The sequence below is a fragment of the Pristiophorus japonicus genome, chromosome 1 (genome assembly GCF_044704955.1).
Source record: "Pristiophorus japonicus isolate sPriJap1 chromosome 1, sPriJap1.hap1, whole genome shotgun sequence".
In the NCBI taxonomy this organism is placed as follows: domain Eukaryota; kingdom Metazoa; phylum Chordata; class Chondrichthyes; family Pristiophoridae; genus Pristiophorus; species Pristiophorus japonicus.
In genome coordinates this window covers 475,660,634-475,678,573 of record NC_091977.1, presented here as the reverse complement: position 1 = coordinate 475,678,573, position 17,940 = coordinate 475,660,634, and the positions used below count along the sequence as shown (strand labels likewise).

At 51.0% G+C, this 17,940-nt stretch overlaps 4 non-coding genes across 4 annotated transcripts; all 4 read right to left on the bottom strand.

Annotated features, from left to right (window-relative positions):
* Positions 1-3,074: 3,074 nt before the first annotated feature.
* On the bottom strand, positions 3,075-3,147 carry trnal-cag (transfer RNA leucine (anticodon CAG)). The gene has a single exon. It is a non-coding gene; the product is annotated as a tRNA-Leu (tRNA).
* Positions 3,148-5,553: 2,406 nt separating this feature from the next.
* trnal-cag (transfer RNA leucine (anticodon CAG)) lies at positions 5,554-5,626 on the bottom strand. The gene has a single exon. It is a non-coding gene; the product is annotated as a tRNA-Leu (tRNA).
* Positions 5,627-11,750: 6,124 nt separating this feature from the next.
* On the bottom strand, positions 11,751-11,823 carry trnal-cag (transfer RNA leucine (anticodon CAG)). The gene has a single exon. It is a non-coding gene; the product is annotated as a tRNA-Leu (tRNA).
* Positions 11,824-15,469: 3,646 nt separating this feature from the next.
* trnal-cag (transfer RNA leucine (anticodon CAG)) lies at positions 15,470-15,542 on the bottom strand. Its single transcript has one exon. It is a non-coding gene; the product is annotated as a tRNA-Leu (tRNA).
* Between the last annotated feature and the right edge of the window lie 2,398 nt (positions 15,543-17,940).

Here is a 17,940-nt window from a genome sequence, read left to right as displayed (position 1 = left end):
AAGCCTCAGGCAATAGAAGTCATCTGTCCATCAGTCAGAAAGGGCTCTCGCCTGCTCCCTCTCGCTCGTGGCGGCTGCGACGTTGCGCTCAAGTCGCTTCCCTTGCGCAGGCTCGAGCTCTTCTCGGCGTCTTTCACCATATCCATGGCTTCCAGTCCTGCCCTTGCTCGCCTGCTATTGCTCAGTAACGTCGATTGGAGCAAAGCATTGAAAGTGTTCAGTGAGCAGGCCAACCTGAAGCAGGAGATTTCTGCTGGTCGTGGAATAGCGAGGAGGCAAGTGATAAGGGGCTAGTCAGATGCAAACTGGGAGCTAATGCCAGACATGAATGGGGAATTAGCTCAAATGGTAGAGCGCTCGCTTTGCATGTGAGAGGTAGCGGGATCAATGCCCGCATTCTCCACTTTTCTTTTGGCTCGGGTAATTGTTCAGACGCAAGAGTTGTGTCAGGTGTGGTGTGAGCCCATCTGCTTCTGAAGGTCACCGCAGGCTGAGGGACATCAAATCCTTTGGTGTGCTGTCGCAGCAAAACTTTCCGATTTTTGCATGAATGCAGCTGAAATGAAAGAAGGAAAAACTTCTATGCAAGTATCAACGCCTTCTCTAAGGATCGAACTCAGGACCTTCAGATTATGAGACTGACACGCTGCCTACTGCACTAAGAAGACACTTGTCAGCTGAGTAACTGGAGAATGTGACCAACTATGTTCGCTTCCGTGGCATCCAAAGCCAGAATGCAAAGATTGCAAAAATGCTCGAGCCAGGTAGGAGCCGAACCTGCAATCTTCTAATCCGTAGTCAGACGCGGTATCCATTGCGCCGCCGGCCCAGGCTGTGAAAAATAGCTGCGACATCAGGAAGTACACAAGACGGGCAGCATTGAAAGGCATGCGGCAGAGAATCACCAAAGATAGGCACCTCTGCCGCTTCCCTTCGATTGACAGGTGGGGAGCGGAGCAGTGCAGTCGAAAACAAAGCAAAGCAAAGTCGTCCTTAGGTGGTTGGTTGCACTCCGTCTTGAAGCAGTGCGCATTCTTTTGAAGTAAGTATGTGCGTGGTAAGTGGCAATTCGCTAAAGGCAGAGCTCATAATATGACGAGCAGTTTTCAGCTGAACATGTTGCAGCTGAGGCACAGGACAGTGCCTTCGCCGTTTTGCTTGAACACTTGCATGTGTGTGTCAGCAGGGAGTGCCTTTGAGCAGCAATGCATGTAAAGAGCCAGCACTTTCTTTCAGGCAAAGCCTCAGGCAATAGAAGTCATCTGTCCATCAGTCAGAAAGGGCTCTCGCCTGCTCCCTCACGCTCGTGGCGGCTGCGACGTTGCGCTCAAGTCGCTTCCCTTGCGCAGGCTCGAGCTCTTCTCGGCGTCTTTCACCATATCCATGGCTTCCAGTCCTGCCCTTGCTCGCCTGCTATTTGCTCAGTAACGTCGATTGGAGCAAAGCATTGAAAGTGTTCAGTGAGCAGGCCAACCTGAAGCAGGAGATTTCTGCTGGTCGTGGAATAGCGAGGAGGCAAGTGATAAGGGGCTAGTCAGATGCAAACTGGGAGCTAATGCCAGACGTGAATGGGGAATTAGCTCAAATGGTAGAGCGCTCGCTTTGCATGTGAGAGGTAACGGGATCAATGCCCGCATTCTCCACTTTTCTTTTGGCTCGGGTAATTGTTCAGACGCAAGAGTTGTGTCAGGTGTGGTGTGAGCCCATCTGCTTCTGAAGGTCACCGCAGGCTGAGGGACATCAAATCCTTTGGTGTGCTGTCGCAGCAAAACTTTCCGATTTTTGCATGAATGCAGCTGAAATGAAAGAAGGAAAAACTTCTATGCAAGTATCAACGCCTTCTCTAAGGATCAAACTCAGGACCTTCAGATTATGAGACTGACACGCTGCCTACTGCGCTAAGAAGACACTTGTCAGCTGAGTAACTGGAGAATGTGACCAACTATGTTCGCTTCCGTGGCATCCAAAGCCAGAATGCAAAGATTGCAAAAATGCTCGAGCCAGGTAGGAGCCGAACCTGCAATCTTCTAATCCGTAGTCAGACGCGTTATCCATTGCGCCGCCGGCCCAGGCTGTGAAAAATAGCTGCGACATCAGGAAGTACACAGGACGGGCAGCATTGAAAGGCATGCGGCAGAGAATCACCAAAGATAGGCACCTCTGCCGCTTCCCTTCGATTGACAGGTGGGGAGCGGAGCAGTGCAGTCGAAAACAAAGCAAAGCAAAGTCGTCCTTAGGTGGTTGGTTGCACTCCGTCTTGAAGCAGTGCGCATTCTTTTGAAGTAAGTATGTGCGTGGTAAGTGGCAATTCGCTAAAGGCAGAGCTCATAATATGACGAGCAGTTTGCAGCTGAACATGTTGCAGCTGAGGCACAGGACAGTGCCTTCGCCGTTTTGCTTGAACACTTGCATGTGTGTGTCAGCAGGGAGTGCCTTTGAGCAGCAATGCATGTAAAGAGCCAGCACTTTCTTTCAGGCAAAGCCTCAGGCAATAGAAGTCATCTGTCCATCAGTCAGAAAGGGCTTTCGCCTGCTCCCTCTCGCTCGTGGCGGCTGCGACGTTGCGCTCAAGTCGCTTCCCTTGCGCAGGCTCGAGCTCTTCTCGGCGTCTTTCACCATATCCATGGCTTCCAGTCCTGCCCTTGCTCGCCTGCTATTGCTCAGTAACGTCGATTGGAGCAAAGCATTGAAAGTGTTCAGTGAGCAGGCCAACCTGAAGCAGGAGATTTCTGCTGGTCGTGGAATAGCGAGGAGGCAAGTGATAAGGGGCTAGTCAGATGCAAACTGGGAGCTAATGCCAGACATGAATGGGGAATTAGCTCAAATGGTAGAGCGCTCGCTTTGCATGTGAGAGGTAGCGGGATCAATGCCCGCATTCTCCACTTTTCTTTTGGCTCGGGTAATTGTTCAGACGCAAGAGTTGTGTCAGGTGTGGTGTGAGCCCATCTGCTTCTGAAGGTCACCGCAGGCTGAGGGACATCAAATCCTTTGGTGTGCTGTCGCAGCAAAACTTTCCGATTTTTGCATGAATGCAGCTGAAATGAAAGAAGGAAAAACTTCTATGCAAGTATCAATGCCTTCTCTAAGGATCGAACTCAGGACCTTCAGATTCTGAGACTGACACGCTGCCTACTGCGCTAAGAAGACACTTGCCAGCTTAGTAACTGGAGAATGTGACCAACTATGTTCGCTTCCGTGGCATCCAAAGCCAGAATGCAAAGATTGCAAAAATGCTCGAGCCAGGTAGGAGCCGAACCTGCAATCTTCTAATCCGTAGTCAGACGCGTTATCCATTGCACCGCCGGCCCAGGCTGTGAAAAATAGCTGCGACATCAGGAAGTACACAGGACGGGCAGCATTGAAAGGCACGCGGCAGAGAATCACCAAAGATAGGCACCTCTGCCGCTTCCCTTCGATTGACAGGTGGGGAGCGGAGCAGTGCAGTCGAAAACAAAGCAAAGCAAAGTCGTCCTTAGGTGGTTGGTTGCACTCCGTCTTGAAGCAGTGCGCATTCTTTTGAAGTAAGTATGTGTGTGGTAAGTGGCAATTCGCTAAAGGCAGAGCTCATAATATGACGAGCAGTTTTCAGCTGAACATGTTGCAGCTGAGGCACAGGACAGTGCCTTCGCCGTTTTGCTTGAACACTTGCATGTGTGTGTCAGCAGGGAGTGCCTTTGAGCAGCAATGCATGTAAAGAGCCAGCACTTTCTTTCAGGCAAAGCCTCAGGCAATAGAAGTCATCTGTCCATCAGTCAGAAAGGGCTCTCGCCTGCTCCCTCACGCTCGTGGCGGCTGCGACGTTGCGCTCAAGTCGCTTCCCTTGCGCAGGCTCGAGCTCTTCTCGGCGTCTTTCACCATATCCATGGCTTCCAGTCCTGCCCTTGCTCGCCTGCTATTTGCTCAGTAACGTCGATTGGAGCAAAGCATTGAAAGTGTTCAGTGAGCAGGCCAACCTGAAGCAGGAGATTTCTGCTGGTCGTGGAATAGCGAGGAGGCAAGTGATAAGGGGCTAGTCAGATGCAAACTGGGAGCTAATGCCAGACGTGAATGGGGAATTAGCTCAAATGGTAGAGCGCTCGCTTTGCATGTGAGAGGTAGCGGGATCAATGCCCGCATTCTCCACTTTTCTTTTGGCTCGGGTAATTGTTCAGACGCAAGAGTTGTGTCAGGTGTGGTGTGAGCCCATCTGCTTCTGAAGGTCACCGCAGGCTGAGGGACATCAAATCCTTTGGTGTGCTGTCGCAGCAAAACTTTCCGATTTTTGCATGAATGCAGCTGAAATGAAAGAAGGAAAAACTTCTATGCAAGTATCAACGCCTTCTCTAAGGATCAAACTCAGGACCTTCAGATTATGAGACTGACACGCTGCCTACTGCGCTAAGAAGACACTTGTCAGCTGAGTAACTGGAGAATGTGACCAACTATGTTCGCTTCCGTGGCATCCAAAGCCAGAATGCAAAGATTGCAAAAATGCTCGAGCCAGGTAGGAGCCGAACCTGCAATCTTCTAATCCGTAGTCAGACGCGTTATCCATTGCGCCGCCGGCCCAGGCTGTGAAAAATAGCTGCGACATCAGGAAGTACACAGGACGGGCAGCATTGAAAGGCATGCGGCAGAGAATCACCAAAGATAGGCACCTCTGCCGCTTCCCTTCGATTGACAGGTGGGGAGCGGAGCAGTGCAGTCGAAAACAAAGCAAAGCAAAGTCGTCCTTAGGTGGTTGGTTGCACTCCGTCTTGAAGCAGTGCGCATTCTTTTGAAGTAAGTATGTGCGTGGTAAGTGGCAATTCGCTAAAGGCAGAGCTCATAATATGACGAGCAGTTTTCAGCTGAACATGTTGCAGCTGAGGCACAGGACAGTGCCTTCGCCGTTTTGCTTGAACACTTGCATGTGTGTGTCAGCAGGGAGTGCCTTTGAGCAGCAATGCATGTAAAGAGCCAGCACTTTCTTTCAGGCAAAGCCTCAGGCAATAGAAGTCATCTGTCCATCAGTCAGAAAGGGCTTTCGCCTGCTCCCTCTCGCTCGTGGCGGCTGCGACGTTGCGCTCAAGTCGCTTCCCTTGCGCAGGCTCGAGCTCTTCTCGGCGTCTTTCACCATATCCATGGCTTCCAGTCCTGCCCTTGCTCGCCTGCTATTGCTCAGTAACGTCGATTGGAGCAAAGCATTGAAAGTGTTCAGTGAGCAGGCCAACCTGAAGCAGGAGATTTCTGCTGGTCGTGGAATAGCGAGGAGGCAAGTGATAAGGGGCTAGTCAGATGCAAACTGGGAGCTAATGCCAGACATGAATGGGGAATTAGCTCAAATGGTAGAGCGCTCGCTTTGCATGTGAGAGGTAGCGGGATCAATGCCCGCATTCTCCACTTTTCTTTTGGCTCGGGTAATTGTTCAGACGCAAGAGTTGTGTCAGGTGTGGTGTGAGCCCATCTGCTTCTGAAGGTCACCGCAGGCTGAGGGACATCAAATCCTTTGGTGTGCTGTCGCAGCAAAACTTTCCGATTTTTGCATGAATGCAGCTGAAATGAAAGAAGGAAAAACTTCTATGCAAGTATCAATGCCTTCTCTAAGGATCGAACTCAGGACCTTCAGATTCTGAGACTGACACGCTGCCTACTGCGCTAAGAAGACACTTGCCAGCTTAGTAACTGGAGAATGTGACCAACTATGTTCGCTTCCGTGGCATCCAAAGCCAGAATGCAAAGATTGCAAAAATGCTCGAGCCAGGTAGGAGCCGAACCTGCAATCTTCTAATCCGTAGTCAGACGCGTTATCCATTGCACCGCCGGCCCAGGCTGTGAAAAATAGCTGCGACATCAGGAAGTACACAGGACGGGCAGCATTGAAAGGCACGCGGCAGAGAATCACCAAAGATAGGCACCTCTGCCGCTTCCCTTCGATTGACAGGTGGGGAGCGGAGCAGTGCAGTCGAAAACAAAGCAAAGCAAAGTCGTCCTTAGGTGGTTGGTTGCACTCCGTCTTGAAGCAGTGCGCATTCTTTTGAAGTAAGTATGTGCGTGGTAAGTGGCAATTCGCTAAAGGCAGAGCTCATAATATGACGAGCAGTTTTCAGCTGAACATGTTGCAGCTGAGGCACAGGACAGTGCCTTCGCCGTTTTGCTTGAACACTTGCATGTGTGTGTCAGCAGGGAGTGCCTTTGAGCAGCAATGCATGTAAAGAGCCAGCACTTTCTTTCAGGCAAAGCCTCAGGCAATAGAAGTCATCTGTCCATCAGTCAGAAAGGGCTCTCGCCTGCTCCCTCACGCTCGTGGCGGCTGCGACGTTGCGCTCAAGTCGCTTCCCTTGCGCAGGCTCGAGCTCTTCTCGGCGTCTTTCACCATATCCATGGCTTCCAGTCCTGCCCTTGCTCGCCTGCTATTTGCTCAGTAACGTCGATTGGAGCAAAGCATTGAAAGTGTTCAGTGAGCAGGCCAACCTGAAGCAGGAGATTTCTGCTGGTCGTGGAATAGCGAGGAGGCAAGTGATAAGGGGCTAGTCAGATGCAAACTGGGAGCTAATGCCAGACGTGAATGGGGAATTAGCTCAAATGGTAGAGCGCTCGCTTTGCATGTGAGAGGTAGCGGGATCAATGCCCGCATTCTCCACTTTTCTTTTGGCTCGGGTAATTGTTCAGACGCAAGAGTTGTGTCAGGTGTGGTGTGAGCCCATCTGCTTCTGAAGGTCACCGCAGGCTGAGGGACATCAAATCCTTTGGTGTGCTGTCGCAGCAAAACTTTCCGATTTTTGCATGAATGCAGCTGAAATGAAAGAAGGAAAAACTTCTATGCAAGTATCAACGCCTTCTCTAAGGATCAAACTCAGGACCTTCAGATTATGAGACTGACACGCTGCCTACTGCGCTAAGAAGACACTTGTCAGCTGAGTAACTGGAGAATGTGACCAACTATGTTCGCTTCCGTGGCATCCAAAGCCAGAATGCAAAGATTGCAAAAATGCTCGAGCCAGGTAGGAGCCGAACCTGCAATCTTCTAATCCGTAGTCAGACGCGTTATCCATTGCGCCGCCGGCCCAGGCTGTGAAAAATAGCTGCGACATCAGGAAGTACACAGGACGGGCAGCATTGAAAGGCATGCGGCAGAGAATCACCAAAGATAGGCACCTCTGCCGCTTCCCTTCGATTGACAGGTGGGGAGCGGAGCAGTGCAGTCGAAAACAAAGCAAAGCAAAGTCGTCCTTAGGTGGTTGGTTGCACTCCGTCTTGAAGCAGTGCGCATTCTTTTGAAGTAAGTATGTGCGTGGTAAGTGGCAATTCGCTAAAGGCAGAGCTCATAATATGACGAGCAGTTTGCAGCTGAACATGTTGCAGCTGAGGCACAGGACAGTGCCTTCGCCGTTTTGCTTGAACACTTGCATGTGTGTGTCAGCAGGGAGTGCCTTTGAGCAGCAATGCATGTAAAGAGCCAGCACTTTCTTTCAGGCAAAGCCTCAGGCAATAGAAGTCATCTGTCCATCAGTCAGAAAGGGCTCTCGCCTGCTCCCTCTCGCTCGTGGCGGCTGCGACGTTGCGCTCAAGTCGCTTCCCTTGCGCAGGCTCGAGCTCTTCTCGGCGTCTTTCACCATATCCATGGCTTCCAGTCCTGCCCTTGCTCGCCTGCTATTGCTCAGTAACGTCGATTGGAGCAAAGCATTGAAAGTGTTCAGTGAGCAGGCCAACCTGAAGCAGGAGATTTCTGCTGGTCGTGGAATAGCGAGGAGGCAAGTGATAAGGGGCTAGTCAGATGCAAACTGGGAGCTAATGCCAGACATGAATGGGGAATTAGCTCAAATGGTAGAGCGCTCGCTTTGCATGTGAGAGGTAGCGGGATCAATGCCCGCATTCTCCACTTTTCTTTTGGCTCGGGTAATTGTTCAGACGCAAGAGTTGTGTCAGGTGTGGTGTGAGCCCATCTGCTTCTGAAGGTCACCGCAGGCTGAGGGACATCAAATCCTTTGGTGTGCTGTCGCAGCAAAACTTTCCGATTTTTGCATGAATGCAGCTGAAATGAAAGAAGGAAAAACTTCTATGCAAGTATCAATGCCTTCTCTAAGGATCGAGCTCAGGACCTTCAGATTCTGAGACTGACACGCTGCCTACTGCGCTAAGAAGACACTTGCCAGCTTAGTAACTGGAGAATGTGACCAACTATGTTCGCTTCCGTGGCATCCAAAGCCAGAATGCAAAGATTGCAAAAATGCTCGAGCCAGGTAGGAGCCGAACCTGCAATCTTCTAATCCGTAGTCAGACGCGTTATCCATTGCGCCGCCGGCCCAGGCTGTGAAAAATAGCTGCGACATCAGGAAGTACACAGGACGGGCAGCATTGAAAGGCACGCGGCAGAGAATCACCAAAGATAGGCACCTCTGCCGCTTCCCTTCGATTGACAGGTGGGGAGCGGAGCAGTGCAGTCGAAAACAAAGCAAAGCAAAGTCGTCCTTAGGTGGTTGGTTGCACTCCGTCTTGAAGCAGTGCGCATTCTTTTGAAGTAAGTATGTGCGTGGTAAGTGGCAATTCGCTAAAGGCAGAGCTCATAATATGACGAGCAGTTTTCAGCTGAACATGTTGCAGCTGAGGCACAGGACAGTGCCTTCGCCGTTTTGCTTGAACACTTGCATGTGTGTGTCAGCAGGGAGTGCCTTTGAGCAGCAATGCATGTAAAGAGCCAGCACTTTCTTTCAGGCAAAGCCTCAGGCAATAGAAGTCATCTGTCCATCAGTCAGAAAGGGCTCTCGCCTGCTCCCTCACGCTCGTGGCGGCTGCGACGTTGCGCTCAAGTCGCTTCCCTTGCGCAGGCTCGAGCTCTTCTCGGCGTCTTTCACCATATCCATGGCTTCCAGTCCTGCCCTTGCTCGCCTGCTATTTGCTCAGTAACGTCGATTGGAGCAAAGCATTGAAAGTGTTCAGTGAGCAGGCCAACCTGAAGCAGGAGATTTCTGCTGGTCGTGGAATAGCGAGGAGGCAAGTGATAAGGGGCTAGTCAGATGCAAACTGGGAGCTAATGCCAGACGTGAATGGGGAATTAGCTCAAATGGTAGAGCGCTCGCTTTGCATGTGAGAGGTAGCGGGATCAATGCCCGCATTCTCCACTTTTCTTTTGGCTCGGGTAATTGTTCAGACGCAAGAGTTGTGTCAGGTGTGGTGTGAGCCCATCTGCTTCTGAAGGTCACCGCAGGCTGAGGGACATCAAATCCTTTGGTGTGCTGTCGCAGCAAAACTTTCCGATTTTTGCATGAATGCAGCTGAAATGAAAGAAGGAAAAACTTCTATGCAAGTATCAACGCCTTCTCTAAGGATCAAACTCAGGACCTTCAGATTATGAGACTGACACGCTGCCTACTGCGCTAAGAAGACACTTGTCAGCTGAGTAACTGGAGAATGTGACCAACTATGTTCGCTTCCGTGGCATCCAAAGCCAGAATGCAAAGATTGCAAAAATGCTCGAGCCAGGTAGGAGCCGAACCTGCAATCTTCTAATCCGTAGTCAGACGCGTTATCCATTGCGCCGCCGGCCCAGGCTGTGAAAAATAGCTGCGACATCAGGAAGTACACAGGACGGGCAGCATTGAAAGGCATGCGGCAGAGAATCACCAAAGATAGGCACCTCTGCCGCTTCCCTTCGATTGACAGGTGGGGAGCGGAGCAGTGCAGTCGAAAACAAAGCAAAGCAAAGTCGTCCTTAGGTGGTTGGTTGCACTCCGTCTTGAAGCAGTGCGCATTCTTTTGAAGTAAGTATGTGCGTGGTAAGTGGCAATTCGCTAAAGGCAGAGCTCATAATATGACGAGCAGTTTGCAGCTGAACATGTTGCAGCTGAGGCACAGGACAGTGCCTTCGCCGTTTTGCTTGAACACTTGCATGTGTGTGTCAGCAGGGAGTGCCTTTGAGCAGCAATGCATGTAAAGAGCCAGCACTTTCTTTCAGGCAAAGCCTCAGGCAATAGAAGTCATCTGTCCATCAGTCAGAAAGGGCTCTCGCCTGCTCCCTCTCGCTCGTGGCGGCTGCGACGTTGCGCTCAAGTCGCTTCCCTTGCGCAGGCTCGAGCTCTTCTCGGCGTCTTTCACCATATCCATGGCTTCCAGTCCTGCCCTTGCTCGCCTGCTATTGCTCAGTAACGTCGATTGGAGCAAAGCATTGAAAGTGTTCAGTGAGCAGGCCAACCTGAAGCAGGAGATTTCTGCTGGTCGTGGAATAGCGAGGAGGCAAGTGATAAGGGGCTAGTCAGATGCAAACTGGGAGCTAATGCCAGACATGAATGGGGAATTAGCTCAAATGGTAGAGCGCTCGCTTTGCATGTGAGAGGTAGCGGGATCAATGCCCGCATTCTCCACTTTTCTTTTGGCTCGGGTAATTGTTCAGACGCAAGAGTTGTGTCAGGTGTGGTGTGAGCCCATCTGCTTCTGAAGGTCACCGCAGGCTGAGGGACATCAAATCCTTTGGTGTGCTGTCGCAGCAAAACTTTCCGATTTTTGCATGAATGCAGCTGAAATGAAAGAAGGAAAAACTTCTATGCAAGTATCAACGCCTTCTCTAAGGATCGAACTCAGGACCTTCAGATTATGAGACTGACACGCTGCCTACTGCACTAAGAAGACACTTGTCAGCTGAGTAACTGGAGAATGTGACCAACTATGTTCGCTTCCGTGGCATCCAAAGCCAGAATGCAAAGATTGCAAAAATGCTCGAGCCAGGTAGGAGCCGAACCTGCAATCTTCTAATCCGTAGTCAGACGCGGTATCCATTGCGCCGCCGGCCCAGGCTGTGAAAAATAGCTGCGACATCAGGAAGTACACAAGACGGGCAGCATTGAAAGGCATGCGGCAGAGAATCACCAAAGATAGGCACCTCTGCCGCTTCCCTTCGATTGACAGGTGGGGAGCGGAGCAGTGCAGTCGAAAACAAAGCAAAGCAAAGTCGTCCTTAGGTGGTTGGTTGCACTCCGTCTTGAAGCAGTGCGCATTCTTTTGAAGTAAGTATGTGCGTGGTAAGTGGCAATTCGCTAAAGGCAGAGCTCATAATATGACGAGCAGTTTGCAGCTGAACATGTTGCAGCTGAGGCACAGGACAGTGCCTTCGCCGTTTTGCTTGAACACTTGCATGTGTGTGTCAGCAGGGAGTGCCTTTGAGCAGCAATGCATGTAAAGAGCCAGCACTTTCTTTCAGGCAAAGCCTCAGGCAATAGAAGTCATCTGTCCATCAGTCAGAAAGGGCTTTCGCCTGCTCCCTCACGCTCGTGGCGGCTGCGACGTTGCGCTCAAGTCGCTTCCCTTGCGCAGGCTCGAGCTCTTCTCGGCGTCTTTCACCATATCCATGGCTTCCAGTCCTGCCCTTGCTCGCCTGCTATTGCTCAGTAACGTCGATTGGAGCAAAGCATTGAAAGTGTTCAGTGAGCAGGCCAACCTGAAGCAGGAGATTTCTGCTGGTCGTGGAATAGCGAGGAGGCAAGTGATAAGGGGCTAGTCAGATGCAAACTGGGAGCTAATGCCAGACATGAATGGGGAATTAGCTCAAATGGTAGAGCGCTCGCTTTGCATGTGAGAGGTAGCGGGATCAATGCCCGCATTCTCCACTTTTCTTTTGGCTCGGGTAATTGTTCAGACGCAAGAGTTGTGTCAGGTGTGGTGTGAGCCCATCTGCTTCTGAAGGTCACCGCAGGCTGAGGGACATCAAATCCTTTGGTGTGCTGTCGCAGCAAAACTTTCCGATTTTTGCATGAATGCAGCTGAAATGAAAGAAGGAAAAACTTCTATGCAAGTATCAATGCCTTCTCTAAGGATCGAACTCAGGACCTTCAGATTCTGAGACTGACACGCTGCCTACTGCGCTAAGAAGACACTTGCCAGCTTAGTAACTGGAGAATGTGACCAACTATGTTCGCTTCCGTGGCATCCAAAGCCAGAATGCAAAGATTGCAAAAATGCTCGAGCCAGGTAGGAGCCGAACCTGCAATCTTCTAATCCGTAGTCAGACGCGTTATCCATTGCACCGCCGGCCCAGGCTGTGAAAAATAGCTGCGACATCAGGAAGTACACAGGACGGGCAGCATTGAAAGGCACGCGGCAGAGAATCACCAAAGATAGGCACCTCTGCCGCTTCCCTTCGATTGACAGGTGGGGAGCGGAGCAGTGCAGTCGAAAACAAAGCAAAGCAAAGTCGTCCTTAGGTGGTTGGTTGCACTCCGTCTTGAAGCAGTGCGCATTCTTTTGAAGTAAGTATGTGCGTGGTAAGTGGCAATTCGCTAAAGGCAGAGCTCATAATATGACGAGCAGTTTTCAGCTGAACATGTTGCAGCTGAGGCACAGGACAGTGCCTTCGCCGTTTTGCTTGAACACTTGCATGTGTGTGTCAGCAGGGAGTGCCTTTGAGCAGCAATGCATGTAAAGAGCCAGCACTTTCTTTCAGGCAAAGCCTCAGGCAATAGAAGTCATCTGTCCATCAGTCAGAAAGGGCTCTCGCCTGCTCCCTCACGCTCGTGGCGGCTGCGACGTTGCGCTCAAGTCGCTTCCCTTGCGCAGGCTCGAGCTCTTCTCGGCGTCTTTCACCATATCCATGGCTTCCAGTCCTGCCCTTGCTCGCCTGCTATTTGCTCAGTAACGTCGATTGGAGCAAAGCATTGAAAGTGTTCAGTGAGCAGGCCAACCTGAAGCAGGAGATTTCTGCTGGTCGTGGAATAGCGAGGAGGCAAGTGATAAGGGGCTAGTCAGATGCAAACTGGGAGCTAATGCCAGACGTGAATGGGGAATTAGCTCAAATGGTAGAGCGCTCGCTTTGCATGTGAGAGGTAGCGGGATCAATGCCCGCATTCTCCACTTTTCTTTTGGCTCGGGTAATTGTTCAGACGCAAGAGTTGTGTCAGGTGTGGTGTGAGCCCATCTGCTTCTGAAGGTCACCGCAGGCTGAGGGACATCAAATCCTTTGGTGTGCTGTCGCAGCAAAACTTTCCGATTTTTGCATGAATGCAGCTGAAATGAAAGAAGGAAAAACTTCTATGCAAGTATCAACGCCTTCTCTAAGGATCAAACTCAGGACCTTCAGATTATGAGACTGACACGCTGCCTACTGCGCTAAGAAGACACTTGTCAGCTGAGTAACTGGAGAATGTGACCAACTATGTTCGCTTCCGTGGCATCCAAAGCCAGAATGCAAAGATTGCAAAAATGCTCGAGCCAGGTAGGAGCCGAACCTGCAATCTTCTAATCCGTAGTCAGACGCGTTATCCATTGCGCCGCCGGCCCAGGCTGTGAAAAATAGCTGCGACATCAGGAAGTACACAGGACGGGCAGCATTGAAAGGCATGCGGCAGAGAATCACCAAAGATAGGCACCTCTGCCGCTTCCCTTCGATTGACAGGTGGGGAGCGGAGCAGTGCAGTCGAAAACAAAGCAAAGCAAAGTCGTCCTTAGGTGGTTGGTTGCACTCCGTCTTGAAGCAGTGCGCATTCTTTTGAAGTAAGTATGTGCGTGGTAAGTGGCAATTCGCTAAAGGCAGAGCTCATAATATGACGAGCAGTTTTCAGCTGAACATGTTGCAGCTGAGGCACAGGACAGTGCCTTCGCCGTTTTGCTTGAACACTTGCATGTGTGTGTCAGCAGGGAGTGCCTTTGAGCAGCAATGCATGTAAAGAGCCAGCACTTTCTTTCAGGCAAAGCCTCAGGCAATAGAAGTCATCTGTCCATCAGTCAGAAAGGGCTCTCGCCTGCTCCCTCACGCTCGTGGCGGCTGCGACGTTGCGCTCAAGTCGCTTCCCTTGCGCAGGCTCGAGCTCTTCTCGGCGTCTTTCACCATATCCATGGCTTCCAGTCCTGCCCTTGCTCGCCTGCTATTTGCTCAGTAACGTCGATTGGAGCAAAGCATTGAAAGTGTTCAGTGAGCAGGCCAACCTGAAGCAGGAGATTTCTGCTGGTCGTGGAATAGCGAGGAGGCAAGTGATAAGGGGCTAGTCAGATGCAAACTGGGAGCTAATGCCAGACGTGAATGGGGAATTAGCTCAAATGGTAGAGCGCTCGCTTTGCATGTGAGAGGTAGCGGGATCAATGCCCGCATTCTCCACTTTTCTTTTGGCTCGGGTAATTGTTCAGACGCAAGAGTTGTGTCAGGTGTGGTGTGAGCCCATCTGCTTCTGAAGGTCACCGCAGGCTGAGGGACATCAAATCCTTTGGTGTGCTGTCGCAGCAAAACTTTCCGATTTTTGCATGAATGCAGCTGAAATGAAAGAAGGAAAAACTTCTATGCAAGTATCAACGCCTTCTCTAAGGATCAAACTCAGGACCTTCAGATTATGAGACTGACACGCTGCCTACTGCGCTAAGAAGACACTTGTCAGCTGAGTAACTGGAGAATGTGACCAACTATGTTCGCTTCCGTGGCATCCAAAGCCAGAATGCAAAGATTGCAAAAATGCTCGAGCCAGGTAGGAGCCGAACCTGCAATCTTCTAATCCGTAGTCAGACGCGTTATCCATTGCGCCGCCGGCCCAGGCTGTGAAAAATAGCTGCGACATCAGGAAGTACACAGGACGGGCAGCATTGAAAGGCATGCGGCAGAGAATCACCAAAGATAGGCACCTCTGCCGCTTCCCTTCGATTGACAGGTGGGGAGCGGAGCAGTGCAGTCGAAAACAAAGCAAAGCAAAGTCGTCCTTAGGTGGTTGGTTGCACTCCGTCTTGAAGCAGTGCGCATTCTTTTGAAGTAAGTATGTGCGTGGTAAGTGGCAATTCGCTAAAGGCAGAGCTCATAATATGACGAGCAGTTTGCAGCTGAACATGTTGCAGCTGAGGCACAGGACAGTGCCTTCGCCGTTTTGCTTGAACACTTGCATGTGTGTGTCAGCAGGGAGTGCCTTTGAGCAGCAATGCATGTAAAGAGCCAGCACTTTCTTTCAGGCAAAGCCTCAGGCAATAGAAGTCATCTGTCCATCAGTCAGAAAGGGCTTTCGCCTGCTCCCTCTCGCTCGTGGCGGCTGCGACGTTGCGCTCAAGTCGCTTCCCTTGCGCAGGCTCGAGCTCTTCTCGGCGTCTTTCACCATATCCATGGCTTCCAGTCCTGCCCTTGCTCGCCTGCTATTGCTCAGTAACGTCGATTGGAGCAAAGCATTGAAAGTGTTCAGTGAGCAGGCCAACCTGAAGCAGGAGATTTCTGCTGGTCGTGGAATAGCGAGGAGGCAAGTGATAAGGGGCTAGTCAGATGCAAACTGGGAGCTAATGCCAGACATGAATGGGGAATTAGCTCAAATGGTAGAGCGCTCGCTTTGCATGTGAGAGGTAGCGGGATCAATGCCCGCATTCTCCACTTTTCTTTTGGCTCGGGTAATTGTTCAGACGCAAGAGTTGTGTCAGGTGTGGTGTGAGCCCATCTGCTTCTGAAGGTCACCGCAGGCTGAGGGACATCAAATCCTTTGGTGTGCTGTCGCAGCAAAACTTTCCGATTTTTGCATGAATGCAGCTGAAATGAAAGAAGGAAAAACTTCTATGCAAGTATCAATGCCTTCTCTAAGGATCGAACTCAGGACCTTCAGATTCTGAGACTGACACGCTGCCTACTGCGCTAAGAAGACACTTGCCAGCTTAGTAACTGGAGAATGTGACCAACTATGTTCGCTTCCGTGGCATCCAAAGCCAGAATGCAAAGATTGCAAAAATGCTCGAGCCAGGTAGGAGCCGAACCTGCAATCTTCTAATCCGTAGTCAGACGCGTTATCCATTGCACCGCCGGCCCAGGCTGTGAAAAATAGCTGCGACATCAGGAAGTACACAGGACGGGCAGCATTGAAAGGCACGCGGCAGAGAATCACCAAAGATAGGCACCTCTGCCGCTTCCCTTCGATTGACAGGTGGGGAGCGGAGCAGTGCAGTCGAAAACAAAGCAAAGCAAAGTCGTCCTTAGGTGGTTGGTTGCACTCCGTCTTGAAGCAGTGCGCATTCTTTTGAAGTAAGTATGTGCGTGGTAAGTGGCAATTCGCTAAAGGCAGAGCTCATAATATGACGAGCAGTTTTCAGCTGAACATGTTGCAGCTGAGGCACAGGACAGTGCCTTCGCCGTTTTGCTTGAACACTTGCATGTGTGTGTCAGCAGGGAGTGCCTTTGAGCAGCAATGCATGTAAAGAGCCAGCACTTTCTTTCAGGCAAAGCCTCAGGCAATAGAAGTCATCTGTCCATCAGTCAGAAAGGGCTCTCGCCTGCTCCCTCACGCTCGTGGCGGCTGCGACGTTGCGCTCAAGTCGCTTCCCTTGCGCAGGCTCGAGCTCTTCTCGGCGTCTTTCACCATATCCATGGCTTCCAGTCCTGCCCTTGCTCGCCTGCTATTTGCTCAGTAACGTCGATTGGAGCAAAGCATTGAAAGTGTTCAGTGAGCAGGCCAACCTGAAGCAGGAGATTTCTGCTGGTCGTGGAATAGCGAGGAGGCAAGTGATAAGGGGCTAGTCAGATGCAAACTGGGAGCTAATGCCAGACGTGAATGGGGAATTAGCTCAAATGGTAGAGCGCTCGCTTTGCATGTGAGAGGTAGCGGGATCAATGCCCGCATTCTCCACTTTTCTTTTGGCTCGGGTAATTGTTCAGACGCAAGAGTTGTGTCAGGTGTGGTGTGAGCCCATCTGCTTCTGAAGGTCACCGCAGGCTGAGGGACATCAAATCCTTTGGTGTGCTGTCGCAGCAAAACTTTCCGATTTTTGCATGAATGCAGCTGAAATGAAAGAAGGAAAAACTTCTATGCAAGTATCAACGCCTTCTCTAAGGATCAAACTCAGGACCTTCAGATTATGAGACTGACACGCTGCCTACTGCGCTAAGAAGACACTTGTCAGCTGAGTAACTGGAGAATGTGACCAACTATGTTCGCTTCCGTGGCATCCAAAGCCAGAATGCAAAGATTGCAAAAATGCTCGAGCCAGGTAGGAGCCGAACCTGCAATCTTCTAATCCGTAGTCAGACGCGTTATCCATTGCGCCGCCGGCCCAGGCTGTGAAAAATAGCTGCGACATCAGGAAGTACACAGGACGGGCAGCATTGAAAGGCATGCGGCAGAGAATCACCAAAGATAGGCACCTCTGCCGCTTCCCTTCGATTGACAGGTGGGGAGCGGAGCAGTGCAGTCGAAAACAAAGCAAAGCAAAGTCGTCCTTAGGTGGTTGGTTGCACTCCGTCTTGAAGCAGTGCGCATTCTTTTGAAGTAAGTATGTGCGTGGTAAGTGGCAATTCGCTAAAGGCAGAGCTCATAATATGACGAGCAGTTTGCAGCTGAACATGTTGCAGCTGAGGCACAGGACAGTGCCTTCGCCGTTTTGCTTGAACACTTGCATGTGTGTGTCAGCAGGGAGTGCCTTTGAGCAGCAATGCATGTAAAGAGCCAGCACTTTCTTTCAGGCAAAGCCTCAGGCAATAGAAGTCATCTGTCCATCAGTCAGAAAGGGCTCTCGCCTGCTCCCTCTCGCTCGTGGCGGCTGCGACGTTGCGCTCAAGTCGCTTCCCTTGCGCAGGCTCGAGCTCTTCTCGGCGTCTTTCACCATATCCATGGCTTCCAGTCCTGCCCTTGCTCGCCTGCTATTGCTCAGTAACGTCGATTGGAGCAAAGCATTGAAAGTGTTCAGTGAGCAGGCCAACCTGAAGCAGGAGATTTCTGCTGGTCGTGGAATAGCGAGGAGGCAAGTGATAAGGGGCTAGTCAGATGCAAACTGGGAGCTAATGCCAGACATGAATGGGGAATTAGCTCAAATGGTAGAGCGCTCGCTTTGCATGTGAGAGGTAGCGGGATCAATGCCCGCATTCTCCACTTTTCTTTTGGCTCGGGTAATTGTTCAGACGCAAGAGTTGTGTCAGGTGTGGTGTGAGCCCATCTGCTTCTGAAGGTCACCGCAGGCTGAGGGACATCAAATCCTTTGGTGTGCTGTCGCAGCAAAACTTTCCGATTTTTGCATGAATGCAGCTGAAATGAAAGAAGGAAAAACTTCTATGCA